A 13545-nucleotide genomic window follows, 5' to 3' on the forward strand; every position below is an offset into this window, starting at 1 on the left:
TAAAACTTGTTAAATGCCAACACGCTTCCACATGTGGAAAATTCCATGCCTGACTTCATGCTAGTTTATCGTGCAGGCACACTGAAGATATTATATCAAATTACCTTGGAGCCATTTGAATAAGACTCGTGTGCAACATTATGAACTTAGGTTTTTTTGGACTTGGGTCCTGCCTCCCCTAAGATATCTCATTATGGAAGTACTAAAAAGTTTTAAATTATCTGAAATTTGAAACCCTTCTGGTCCCAAGCATTTTGGATAACAAATACTCAACGTTAAGTTTCAAACCTGGGATGGCTGAGGTATCTATTTAACATATCAAAGCAGACCTGGCCTCAAAGTTTTCCCAGTGTCTCTCAGCCCTTACTTGTCACAGGGGCAACCCCCACCCCTACTTTTTACCCTAAACTCTCCAGCCCAGGGGCTGCCCTTCCCCCAGAGACTCTTCCCTATATAATCCAGACATTTTGGTTACCTGCCCCTTTTGTACTTTTGGCCTCCTGGCTGCTGCACCTGGTTCCCCTTTCTCCCCTCCCCTTCTCTGTCCCCCTCCAGGACATGGCCTAGCTGAGTCTGGTCATGTCCCCTCTGAATGCTCCCAGATGTCTCTGACTCTGGCTACACTCTCCCAAATGTCTATAATAAACTTTCTTCTCTGCCACACCTAGGAGTAGTCAGATACTTTCCTTTTTATTAAATTTTTTCATTCACTCAATCTCTTCTGTCTCTTATTTCTGATGCCTTATTTGTGGTTTGGTGGGGATGAACATGTGGAGTGTGTGCAACTTTCTGTTTAAAATGGAATATTTCCTGTCCTTCAGGACCAAGCCAACAGCAAAAACTCACCTGGGGATGTCAGATGCTAGGTGCAAACCCTCCATGAAGGGTGAGCATCAGGGACAGTAATATGTTCTGGTGAGAAGAAATTTGATGAGGAAGCATGGCCTCTTTATGAGGTTCACTCAACATTGGTGGGTATTACAACTGTATTTATTACATATTTTCAAGTCAAAATTTCATTGTCTTCCTTGATGGAAAAGGAAAATGCCAAGTTAGAACACCAAAAGCACAGTCAATTTAAAGGAAAAACTGGTAATTCACACTTCGCTGCAGCAGAAATTTGCCACTTTAATCAACAGTGTCAATCAAGGCTGAAGATGTAGGTTAGTGGCAGAGTTTGCTGGGGCCCCAGATTTTTATCCCCAGGACTCCAAAACAAAGGAGAGTCACCAGTAACAAAACAACCCTACCTGACACACGTAGATGACATTGTTAGGCAAACATGGTTAGTCACACCAAAAGAAAATCTCTACAAACTACCTGATAAAGAACTGTTATCTACCTGGGAGGCAAAGCAGGTAGATCTCTGAGTTTGAGGCTAGCCTGGTCTAAAGGGAAAGTTCCAGGACACCCAGGGCTACATAGAGAAACTCTGCCTCAAAAAACAAACAAAAAAAATCTGATTTTTTTCCAACTTTATATAAGTTTATATAAGAACAAAATTTTGCCCTTTTACCAAGGAAGTTATACTGACAGGCTATAAGCACATGGAACCATGTCATCATTGTTAGGTCAAAGAGAAATGTGAGTTAAAATCACAATGAGATACCATTTCAGAGACTATAAGGTGGCAATAATAATAATAAAACCCAACAATAGTAAATGTTAGCAAGAATGTAGGAACACTGGAAGTCCATATTACCTATAGGAATGAAAAGTGGTTCTTTTACAAAATAGTTAAAAAATAAAGGATTTTATTTCCTTGTTCAGACTGCATGTTAAAATGTTATTTTATAAATTGTATACATTGTATATTGAAATGTTCTTGTGGTATATTTCTCATGCTGTTTCTTTTGATTTAAGCAAGTTTTATATAAAAACCACTTTTTAAGCAAAATAGGTCTCTTTTTGTTTTTGTAACTTCTGTTAATCTTTTTTTATTGCATGGAACAGCTCATGCCTCAAACTGTGAATAATTAAATTTAAAACTCAGCTTTATTCAATTAAATTGGATTTACAATTTTGATAGCTGTTCATTTTAATTTCTATTTGGTCTTTTAAATTTAATAGATAATTTTAACATCTTAGACTGTACATAATTAAATTATTCCAGTGTTTTCTGTTTCCTTTACATTTTGATGATGTATATGTATATTTGTACACATTTGGATTTGTTAGTTTTCCTCCTCTTTTTCTTCTACTTTATTTTTATAAAGGGTATATTATGGAAGTGACTTTAGAGTTGATCTCAAGGGTTTCATTATGTTGAGGTGGGATCCAAAAGAATCAGAAGAATGGTGGCTGTGTAGAAATATAGGACTATCATGTGGGAGGTCCTTCTGTATATGTGTGCTCTTATTGGTTAATGAATAAAGTTGCTTTGGCATATGGCACGGCAGAATATAGTCAGGCTAGAAGAGATAGGGAGAGAAAGTAGGTGGAGTCAGGGAGATGCTATATAGCTGCCAAAAGAGACAGACACTGAAATTTACCAGTAGGCCACAGCCTCATGGTGATAGATAGATTAATAAAAATGGGTTAATTTAAGATGTAAGAGCTAGCTAGAAATATGCCTAAGCTATTGGCAAGGCTGCTAAGCTAAACCAACATATATATTTTAAAGGTATCTTGACTTCAAAATTTGAGTCCAAGGATATGTTACTTTAAAAAAAGGTTCTTTCTTTCCCACAGAGGATGGTAATATGTGGACTCCTTCCAGGCTGATGTGGTTTGATGCACCAAGATCCCCTGAAAGGTCTCCATGAACCCTAAAATACTCTGCCCAACAAACAGCAGGAAACAGTTTGAAGAAAACTACACTTAAATTCCCAAAATGATTGTTTTAAAATGTTTATTTCTATTTAAAGGGGATTTATTATAAGTGATTAATGGTCACAGTCAATTTCTAAAAAAAATAAGGGAGATATGACATAAAGATGAATACTTTGCATTGGTATGGACTTTAATCTACTGATACAAATTTAAGGTTGATTTCCTACACTGTGTATATGTATTTCTGCTCTTGTTTAAGGTATTGTGTTAGTGCAGCTCATTTAAAATGTAATATGTAGTTAAGAAATACAGATTAATAGATAGTCATCTGTAATAATCAAACTTTTAATTTTGTTAGTTAGGTTTTCTAGATACACAGTGATATATTTCAGTTAGATAGATAATCTTCAACACTTTAAAGACCTACAGAATATGACATTTAAAATGTTTTAAGAACTTAGACTTTTTTCAGCAATGAGACATGTCTACTTCTGGCAACACCAATTACTTCAAAGAGGTTGATGGGCATTGAAGAAACTCATTATGGAATTTGCCTTCAATGTGACAAGGCTAGCCATTTGGACAAGAAACTGCTTTTGTCTGGACTTATTGATTGTATGCTGCATGAACTAAACATGTAGAACCCACAGAAAAGTGACTGCTGAATATTCTAAAAGATGGGATGGCCCTTAAGGGTTCCTGCTTCACAGAAGGAGCTGCTATGATAAAGGATTAAATTAGATATGAAACTTTAGGCTCACAAAGACAAAGTAGATGATAGTATATTTTCTTTAATTTTGCCAGATAAAATAGACTAAATATTGTCAGTAATTCTTGCTTGAACTTGTTTTGTTATATGTAATTTTACTATGTGGGAAGTCCTTCTGTATATGTGTTGCTTTTATTGGTTAATGAATAAGGAAGTTGTTTGAGTCTGTGATAGGGCAGAATAGAGCTAAGTAGGAAAACTAAACTGAATGCTGGGAGAAAGTAGGTGGAGTCAGTGAGAAGCCATGTAGCTATAGCAGGAGACAGATGCTGGATGGATTCTTACTGGTAGGCCACAACTACGTGGAGATACACAAATTAATAAAAATTGGTTAATTTAAGATGTAAGAACTAGCTAGAAATATGCTTAAGCTATTGGCCAAACAATATTGCAAATAATATAGTTTCTGTGTGATTACTTTGGGTTTGGAATGAACAAGCGCTCTTTGCCAACAGAAAGGCACGTGATGAAGCCAGTGGTGTGCACCATATGCACCCTGCATCACCAGCTCACTCCCTTTCTATGTAATGTGGGAACCATCAAAGCACATATTTCTCCTCCCCTATTGAGCCAGAGAGAGGAGATAGATAGGCCTCTTCCCTCTTCTGAATACCTGAACTTATGAACTAGGAATGACTTCTTCCCACATCTGCCCAGAGCTTTAACTCTTCAGGAGTGGCAGAGAGGAACATGGTTGAAGAGCAGCTTGCTCTTGTCTGGAGGCCTTGGTGCTAGAACTGTGCCCTGGCCCATAATGTTCAAAGCCCATCTTCACCCTTTCCAAGTGCTGTTCCAATGACTTTCCTGACCATCTCATCTAAAAGATGTGCTGGGAATCAAACCCAGCTTGTACGTGCTAGGTAAATGCTATACATTGAACTCTATCCTCGGCTTTCAGCTTTACTCTTCCATTTGGCATATATTACAATCTAGAATCACACACACATACATACACATAGTTTAAAAAATATTTCTTTTTTTTAATATCTCTGTGTGTAGTCATACATACACAGAGGTCCTAGGGGATGGTGTTGTATCATCTGGCATCACCAGTGGTTTGAACCACCCATTGTAGGTACTAGAAATCAAACTGGGGTCCTCTGAAGAACCACAAGCCCCCCCCACTTATTAAGTCATCTCTCTAGCTTCCTATATATTTATTTTAAAGTGCCTTTTATTTGGTCCTAAAATATATTTTCCTTGAGGATGTCAACATTTTGGCCTGTTTACCACTCGTTCTCTGGGGTTCAGAACAGTTCTAACATAAGTTGTTGCTCAATACATTTCAGTTAGGTTTGTAAACAAACAAATCTAGTCCAGTGCATGGAGGAACAATCCACGGGTACTTAACGGGTACTTAGTTAAACTTATATCTGCTCTCTCTTAGGCTTACATGTAGGAGACCACTGGAGGAAAAGCAATGGAACCAAAGATACAAAGAAGACGACATGACCAGGGATTTCCAACACACACACACACACACACACACACACCACCACCACCACCACCACCACCACCACCACCACCACCACCACACCACACACGAATGGTGCCCCTAGCAGAAACCTACTTCCTTGGCAAAGCTAAGTGGCATGCACACTTGGTTAGACTCTCTCCAATTTCGAACGGCATTTGCTTTCAGGTCCCAACACAGATCTTCCAATTTTTACTTGCACACCTACCAAAACTAAGAAAACCTCAGAAACTAGGCTCAATAGGTGATCAAATATACAACAGCACAGGAAATTTCATCAGTTACCTATCAAAGAGCTCGGTACTAGGAACACAACTTGCAGCTCTCATGAAACAGTGCAATTCCATCAAAAAGAAAATGCAAAGCACACCTCTCACTATTATCAACAGAAGGTAAAAGGAAAGTACAACAGGTTGTTTTGTAAAAATCTACACTAAAAGAAATGAACAAGGAAGAGCTACTTAAAGCTGGCGTGGCAGCCTGGGTTACATAAGATGCTGTCTCAAAAAAAAATCATAGCATATATATAGCAGCCACCAATGACAATGATCATTATCACAGATGGAGGGAAAAAAATCAGTGTACAAAAGTAGGATATTTTAAAACACTCTGCATATAGTTAAAAACTAAAAATTAATGTTGGGGAAATGTCTCAGTGGGTAAGGTGCTTGCTGTATAAATATGAGGGCCTGATTTTGGATCTTCCACACCCATATAAAAAGGTGGGCACAGTTTGCTAGTCTGTACCACAAAAGCTGGGGGACAGACTCAGGACAATCCTAGGGGCTTGTTCCAGCCAATCACACTCAAACTCCAGGTTCAGTAAGGGACCTTGTCTCAGACAATAAGGTGGAGAGAGGTCCAGAAAGATATTCCAAGAACCTCTTCTGACCTCTGTACATGCCTACACTGACACAAGTGTACACACATATATGCAACGCACACAGTGAAGAAAAGAATGAACAAATAATAACACGGCTGGGCACACCTGGAATCCTGGCGCTTGGGAGGAAGAGGCAGAAGAGGATCAGGAGTTCAAGATCAACCTGAGGTCCACTTTTAAGATCCTGTGCAAAATACCCTTAATTAATTACAGAAGAGAATTTCGGTCATAAAAGTAAGAAAATTCAATAAGTCATTACTCTGGAGAAACTACATCCTCCCCATGGGCATACATTAATGTCTATTTAAACTGACTACTCAACCACACTGGAGAAAATTGCTTCCCCAAATGATAAGATGCAGGTCAAACCTGCTGAATCCAGTGCAATAGGACAGAGATAGAAGAGAGAGATTTCAGAAATAAACACCATTATTTGTCTCAAAATGTTGAGTTGGTAGAGAAAGAAGAGGTACAATTTCTAACAGGTGAGGGCTCCAGGAAGAGGTTTAGTTTCTTTGTTTTGTTTTGCTTTTGTTTTTGTTTTTCCTCTGAGACAGGGTTTTCGGGTAGCTTTGGAGCCTGTCCTGGAACTCACTTCGCTCTGTAGACCAGGCTGGCCTCAAACTCACAGAGATTCGCCTGCATCTGTCTCCCGAGTGCTGGAATGAAAGAAGTTCTGGGATGAAAGGTGTGTGCCACAGCTGCCACCACCACCACTGGGCCCTAGGAAGAGTATTCAGGGGTACAGCCCAGCAGGTCCTGAGCAGGGTCATTGGCTCTAAGCTATCTTTGGAAATAAGAGTGGGAAAAGAAACATATGAGACTTAACAAAATGTCAAAACACACCAGAAACAGAAGGGAAAATAGAACAAAGGTTGGTGAGTTTGAGAGAAAATGACAAGAAAAGTAAGTCTGTGGGCTTTTAAAGAAAATGGAGGGAAATTTCACCCAGAAAGAAAGGGGAAGCACAATAAAGTCTCTCCCTCTCTCTTTGTGTGTGTGTGTGTGTGTGTGTGTGTGTGATAAAGAGAGAGAGAGAGAGAGAGAGAGAGAGAGAGAGAGAGAGAGAGAGAGAGAATATGTATGTGTGCATGCAGGCATACTCCCCTGTGTGTGTGTGTGTATACAGGTCAAAGGTCTCCACTGGTGTCTTCAAGGTTGATCTCCATCTCTATTTATTTATTTGAGACTGGCTCTTACCTTTTGAGACAGTTCCATAGACCTGTGTGTGTTCTTACAGGAAAATACATATATTCAGGTCCACGAACACAAACTGCTTGAATACCTTGTGTTGTTTTGAATACTAACCTCCCATCAAATGTGCGGTTACAGATATTGACCAGTATTAATTGTCCCAGTAAAGCAAAGGTTTCACTTTAGTGTTTCTGGTTTCTTGTTAATCACGGCCGATTCCTCAGCCCCACCTAACCAGAACCACAGATTCCTTACTCAAAATAAGTAAGAGGCCTGATAGAGTCTTCAAGGGACTTTCAAAACCTTCTTCTGGAACATCGCAAGCCAGGCACCACATGCTGCATTTCTCTAAACATTTAGTTCTCAAGATCCCATAGAACAGCTCACCAAGCTTTGAACACTCAATGACTTCTCTAGCCCACAGTTCCAAAGGCCTTCCACAGTCCTCCCCAAAATAACACGGTCAGGTTTATCACGCCAATACCCATAATTCTGGTGCCAAGTTCTGTATGTTGGCGTTACCATTGCTGTTGCTAACAGGGAGGAAAGGTTTACACTTTCGTATGGAAGTACTGTTCATCATCAAAGGAAGTTGGAACAGGAACTCAAGCATGGTTGGAACCTGGAAGCAGAAAAGGATGCAGAAGCCATGGGATTGCTGCTTACTAGCTTATTTAGCCTGCTTTGTTATAGAACCCAGGATCAGCAAGGGATGGCACCACCCACAGTGGGTTGGGCCCTCTCCCATCAATCAGTAATTGAACAAATGCCATACAGCCAGATCTTATGGAGGCATTTTCTGGTCCGTGCCTATATATCACAGCACTTGAGGGGTAGAGGCAGGATGATCAGGAATTCAAAGTCAGTCTTGCCTACAGAATGTTCAAGGCTAGCCCATCTCAAAAAATAAAAATAAAAATAGAAATAAATGTAGCCAGGCAGCTGAGGCAAGAGGTCTGTTGTAAGACTGAAGCTAGCCTAGGCTATAAAGTGAGTAGAGTCTAGCCTGGGCTGCTTTGCTATCCTTAACATGTCTCATTTCAACCTCCTCCCCCAAATGTAATTCTGTATCCTAGGGAGCAGGAAACCAGACGGTCAAGAATCAAGTAGTACAGAGGAGGGCAAGGAGGGTGGGTGGAAACTAGAGGACCCAGTCCAGCCTTCTGCTGTCACATAGAAAGGGGTCCGGCAGTTGCTAAAACTCAATGTTTGAAAAGAAACTAAAGATTCAGACTTTTTTTTTTTTTTGCCATGTCCTAATTTCCAAAACATAGCATACCAAGCAAAACACTCAGGACACCTCCCAGGTGCAGCCAGTTTATACCTCTGGGCCTATGCATGTGACCTGTGTAGTCGGATTGTCTTTGGCCCACCAGCTTCCAAATAATGACACGGGGACTTCTTATTAATTATGAAAGCTTGGCCTTAGCTTAGGCTTGTTCCTCACTAACTCTTATAACTTAAATGAATTCATTTATATCAATCTATGTTCTGTCAACGTAGAACCTCTCAGCACAGTATGTCTGATTCCCTCCGAGTCTGGCTGGTGAATTCCCTCTCTTCTTCCCAGAATTCTTGTCTCTTTCAAAAAGCCCACCTATCCTCTCCTACCTAGCTATTGGCCATTCAACTCTTTATTAAACCAATCATAAGGTGCCTTGGCAGAAACATGACCTTACAATGTACAAAAAGATTGTTCCACAACAGACCCGTTAAATCTGAGCAGGCATCAACATTTAGTCTCTGAGTTATTTTCTGGGAGGCATATCCTTAGATAAACACTTGGTGAGTCTGATTTTCTTTCATTTAATTTCTTAAAATTTTAAATATATTCTTGCTGAGTGTGTGTGAGCATGTTTGGGAGGGCATATGCGTGCGGCAGCCTACCCACGGAGGTCAGAGGCCAACTGTTATACCCTGGCAGTCTTCTTCTAGATAGCTACCTGACAGAAACAGGTCCAAACAGAGCCATCCATCAAGAGACATGTATGAGAGTGCCTCTCACGGCAGGATATGCCTGTAACCCCCATACTCAGGGGCAGAGAGGTAGCAAGCTCCCGGCCAACTTGAACTACATAGTAAGAACCTGTCTCAAAAAGAAAAAGTGAAGGAAAGTCAAAACCCAAATAGACCAGAATGACATGTTCTAGACTGTTTTGAGTAACCGAACTCATAGTTGCTGCAAATGAACCGACCCAAATGTCCATCATCAGGCCTAGACTCAATTTAAACACTGCAGTATGGTCACGGGAAAACTGCCACAATACAGCAATGAAGCGGAAAAGTCTTCAAGCACAGGCGCCCAGCAGCATAAACAAGCAGCAAAGGTGGAATATTAAGTCAAAGAAATGAACAGCAAGGGCAAACGGTGTAGGTTTGGATCTGTCGGTATGACAACCTACAAAAACCAGTATATGGGCTTTAAGTCAGGGTATTAGTAGCCTTTAGAGCAATGGTTCTCAACCTGTGGGGATCATAACCATTGGGGAAAAAACAGATATTTACATTATGGTTCAACAGTAGCAAAACTATAGTTATGTATTAGCAATGAAAATCATTTTATGGTTGGGGGTCACCACAATATGAGGAACTGAATTGAAGGGTTGCAGTCTTAGGTAAGCTGAGAACCACTGCTCTAGAGAGAGGCAAGGAGAGGACCTGAAAGGCTCCAGGGTGATGATACCACTCTGTTTCCCATTCTGGGTGCTGGCTACCGGGGAAGGTGAAACATTCCTTGAACTTACATTTTGTCTTTCACTTTTCTACGTGTTAATATTTTTAAAAAGTGAAGGTGCTCAATTCTGGGACCTACTGCAGAGCTACAGGTGATGTGGTTGGCAGTCAGATCCCCAGGCTTGCCACAGAGTTCATCGGGGGACATTGAATGACACACCCATTTCTGCCAAGTGGGTTCTGCAAGCTATCTAGGCTCACTCACTCAGTCATCATCTCTATCCTTGGGTTTTTTTTTTTTTTTTTGGATGTGTTCATATCTTTTAGAAGCCTAGAGTAGAATACGGCTAGGAGGCATTCTGAATCCCTTCAAACCCTGGCACTTGGGACAACAGAGGGAGACAGCTCAGATAACATGCCAGCTTATAAAATATGGTAAAATAAAATTAAATGTTTCTATGGTGACTAATATACCATACCCGCAGGGAGAGTCTATGCTTACCTCTATTGAAATCAACTGAATGCAGGCCTCCAGGGTTCGGAGGGGCAAAGAGGATCTGGGCTATTCATGGAGGGGAAGGGAAAGTCCTATGGCTGAGGCAGGGGCAGGGGCAGGGGCAGGGGCAGGGGCAGGGGCAGGGGCAGGGGCAGGGGCAGGGGCAGGGGCAGGGGCAGGGGCAGGGGCAGGGGCAGGGAAGGACCTCACTGGAAGTCTCAGAACCTTCTGTACCAAGTTTGGCTTATTTATTCAGCCTGCCCAGACTTATATTTTGTGGTCCTGCATTCAGGAATCTATAAATAAACTGAATATAAGAGCGAAGGCCATGAATTCTTTCTTAATAGTCTCCAGGAAGGACAGCATTGAATCTACATGCTTCATGCCTAGGGATCTTTAGTGCCTTACCCAAGCCTGGTCCATAAAAAATGCTCAGTAAATCTATTGATTCGTCCAACATCTAACATAACAGAACTCATTTATATTGCTCAACTTATTTTTCGCCCGCAAAAATCTAAAATTTAGGGGCTGGAGATGTGACTTAGTCAGTAGAGTGCTTGCCTAGGGAGTCAGAAGTCCTAGGTTCAATTCCTCATGTTGTAGAAATTTTGTCCTAGGGAGGTAGAACAGAAGGACCAATGTTCCAGCTCATTCTTGCCTACATGGTGAGTTTGAGGCTAGCTTGAGATACTAGAGATTCTGCTACCCAAAAGAAGAAAATAAAACCAAAACCTAAAGTTTGGAAAAGGAACTTTCTATGGAAAAAAAAACATTATCTGGGGTGACCCAGCAGGTTCTCGGGAGCCCCATGCATCAGTTACTCAGAGACACACCAGAACAGGGATAGCATGGTTGACAGGGGTAGCTTCAAGGTCACAGCTCTTGACTGCACTGTTTTCAAGGTCCGGACAAACTCGAAGCCTGTCTCCTGTCACAGAGAGGGGAGTAGACAAAGAGAAGAGCTCCTTCCAGGAATGGTGAGAATAAACACATTGGTGCCAAGCTCTTGAACATTTACACGAGACAGAACGTTCACGGGATGCTTCTGCCTAGCGAGACCTGGCCTGTTCGGGTGTTTGTCAAGCTGCAGTGCTTGGAGCCGACAAAGCAGAACAGCTCTGCAGACTGAAAATTTATGCTCCAGGACAATGGGAGTGCCATTCTGAATATACAACTCATGTGTGTTCTTGGCTCGCACCCCTGGGGACCTGGTTTCTTTTTCTCTGCCTTCTTGGGTTGAAGCATTGCTCAGGTATTTATGAAAAGGGCGCATACAATTTGGCAGAGGTCCAGCAGAGTTCAGTGCAATTTCAAAACCCGAAATATGCTGGCACTCTTGTTTTGTTAGTAAAGCGGTGAGCAGGATTTGGAGAGAACCACACAGAATCAGAAACCATAAAAGGAGACTCCATTGAAAGGATGAGGCTGAGTAAGGTTAATGAACCTGCCTGAGGTCCTGTGGATCCTTGACCATCAAAACTGAGTCAAATTCAAAATGCCTCATGTTACATTTCTATTATCATCACTACCACCATCATTATCATCACTGCTACTATCATCAATATCACTGCTATCATCATCACCACCACCATCACCATCACTGTCACCATCATCATTATCATTACCACCATCATCATTATCACTGCTATCATCACTACCACCACCATCATCACTACTACCACCATCATTACCACCATCACTATCCCCACCATCACCAACATCACTACCATCACCACCATCATCATTACCACCGTCACCACTACCATCACTATCACCACCATAATTACCACCACCACCACTATCAACATCCCCATGACCACCACCAACACTATTACCATCACCTCCCATGCTGTCTGAATCTCTTCTGTACCATAGCTGTTAACCTGTCATCAGGTGGTGAATATTTTCTCCAATCCTATGGTTGTCTTTCCATTCTGTCAGCCAGCCGAATCAGAAGCCTTTTCTCTGGTGCCAGTCTATTCACCCCTCTTCTCACCTGTAGCTGGTGTCTTTCTATTCTGAACAAGTTCTGCTCCTCTATGCACAGCAAGGTGATTATGGTCAGCTGTATTGTGTCATGCAGTTCAAACAGCCAGGAGAGGGAAGCTCGCATGTGTTTACACACCAAGAAATGACAAATGCTTGAGAAGATGTATCTCCTGACTTTATCATTACACAGTGCATGTGTATGCCAAAACATCACCCCGAACCATATGCAAATGCATAATTATTTCTGCTTAAACATTTAGAATATCATGCTGAGTAATGGATCATGACATGTACATACACACACACACACAACCATTACACTTTGTTCTCATTCATCTCCTTTCTCCACTTCCCTCCTTCATGCTCTCTCCAAACACACAATTATTATCTGTCAAATTAAAGCTTTGTTATTAAGCACATATTAGGAAAGCCAGATGTTTAGAGGCAAGGAGGTCGTCAGCAGACTTGGAGAAGGCTATTTCATCCATATGGCAATTGAGAACATCGTGCTATGATCCCGTGTGTGTGTTTGATACAAGAACTAACTTGAGATGGCGGCACGCAGAAGGCGAGGCCAGCCCTCTGGATTCACACATCACCATGTGAGGTGATCAATACCGGAACAAAGGAGGCACTTTTATCACAGAATTGGCTCCTGTGCCCTCAGTTTCACACTTACAGTGGCTCTGCAGGCATCATGGCACTGCTAATCTGTGCCATGCTACTTTGCCCATGCCACCTTGCCATGACTGAGGAACGGTGGAATTGGGTAAGAGTGGATAAAGGGAGTTTTATTAATTAATTTAGCTAGGTTAATTAATTTAGCTAACAGTAGCTCACAGAAATGCCTTTGAAGAATGTCCAGGTATTTGGGTAAGACTCTGATATTAAAACTGGTCAGCAAGTAGATGCCTGGTGTACTTAGATGTATCATTTACAAAGGTTGATGGTGAGGAACTGAATGATGCTTTGTGAGTACCAGAACTGTTGTTTGTGTTTCCATGGCAGCACCAAATCATAGCTGAGTCTGAGACTGAATACAAGAAAGAATGGGATCTGAGCACCAGCGTGCATCTTCCCTGTTTTCTGATTGGACACAATGTGAGCATCTGCCTCAAGCCTCTGTGCCATGCTCTCCCACCATAGTGTCCTGTAGTCTGGAACTGTGAGCCATTGGAGCTACACACAGTGCTATCCGAAAGCCACCCTGCTTAATGGAGCAGACAGCTGTGGGCTTGGCAGCCATTCCCATGTTGCTTGTGTGTTGCTCAAACAAATACTCTTACTGGAAGCCC

The sequence above is a fragment of the Alexandromys fortis genome, unplaced genomic scaffold (assembly GCF_014885135.2).
Source record: "Alexandromys fortis isolate MF-2015 unplaced genomic scaffold, M_Fortis_MF-2015_v1.1 scaffold_111, whole genome shotgun sequence".
Classification (NCBI taxonomy): domain Eukaryota; kingdom Metazoa; phylum Chordata; class Mammalia; order Rodentia; family Cricetidae; genus Alexandromys; species Alexandromys fortis.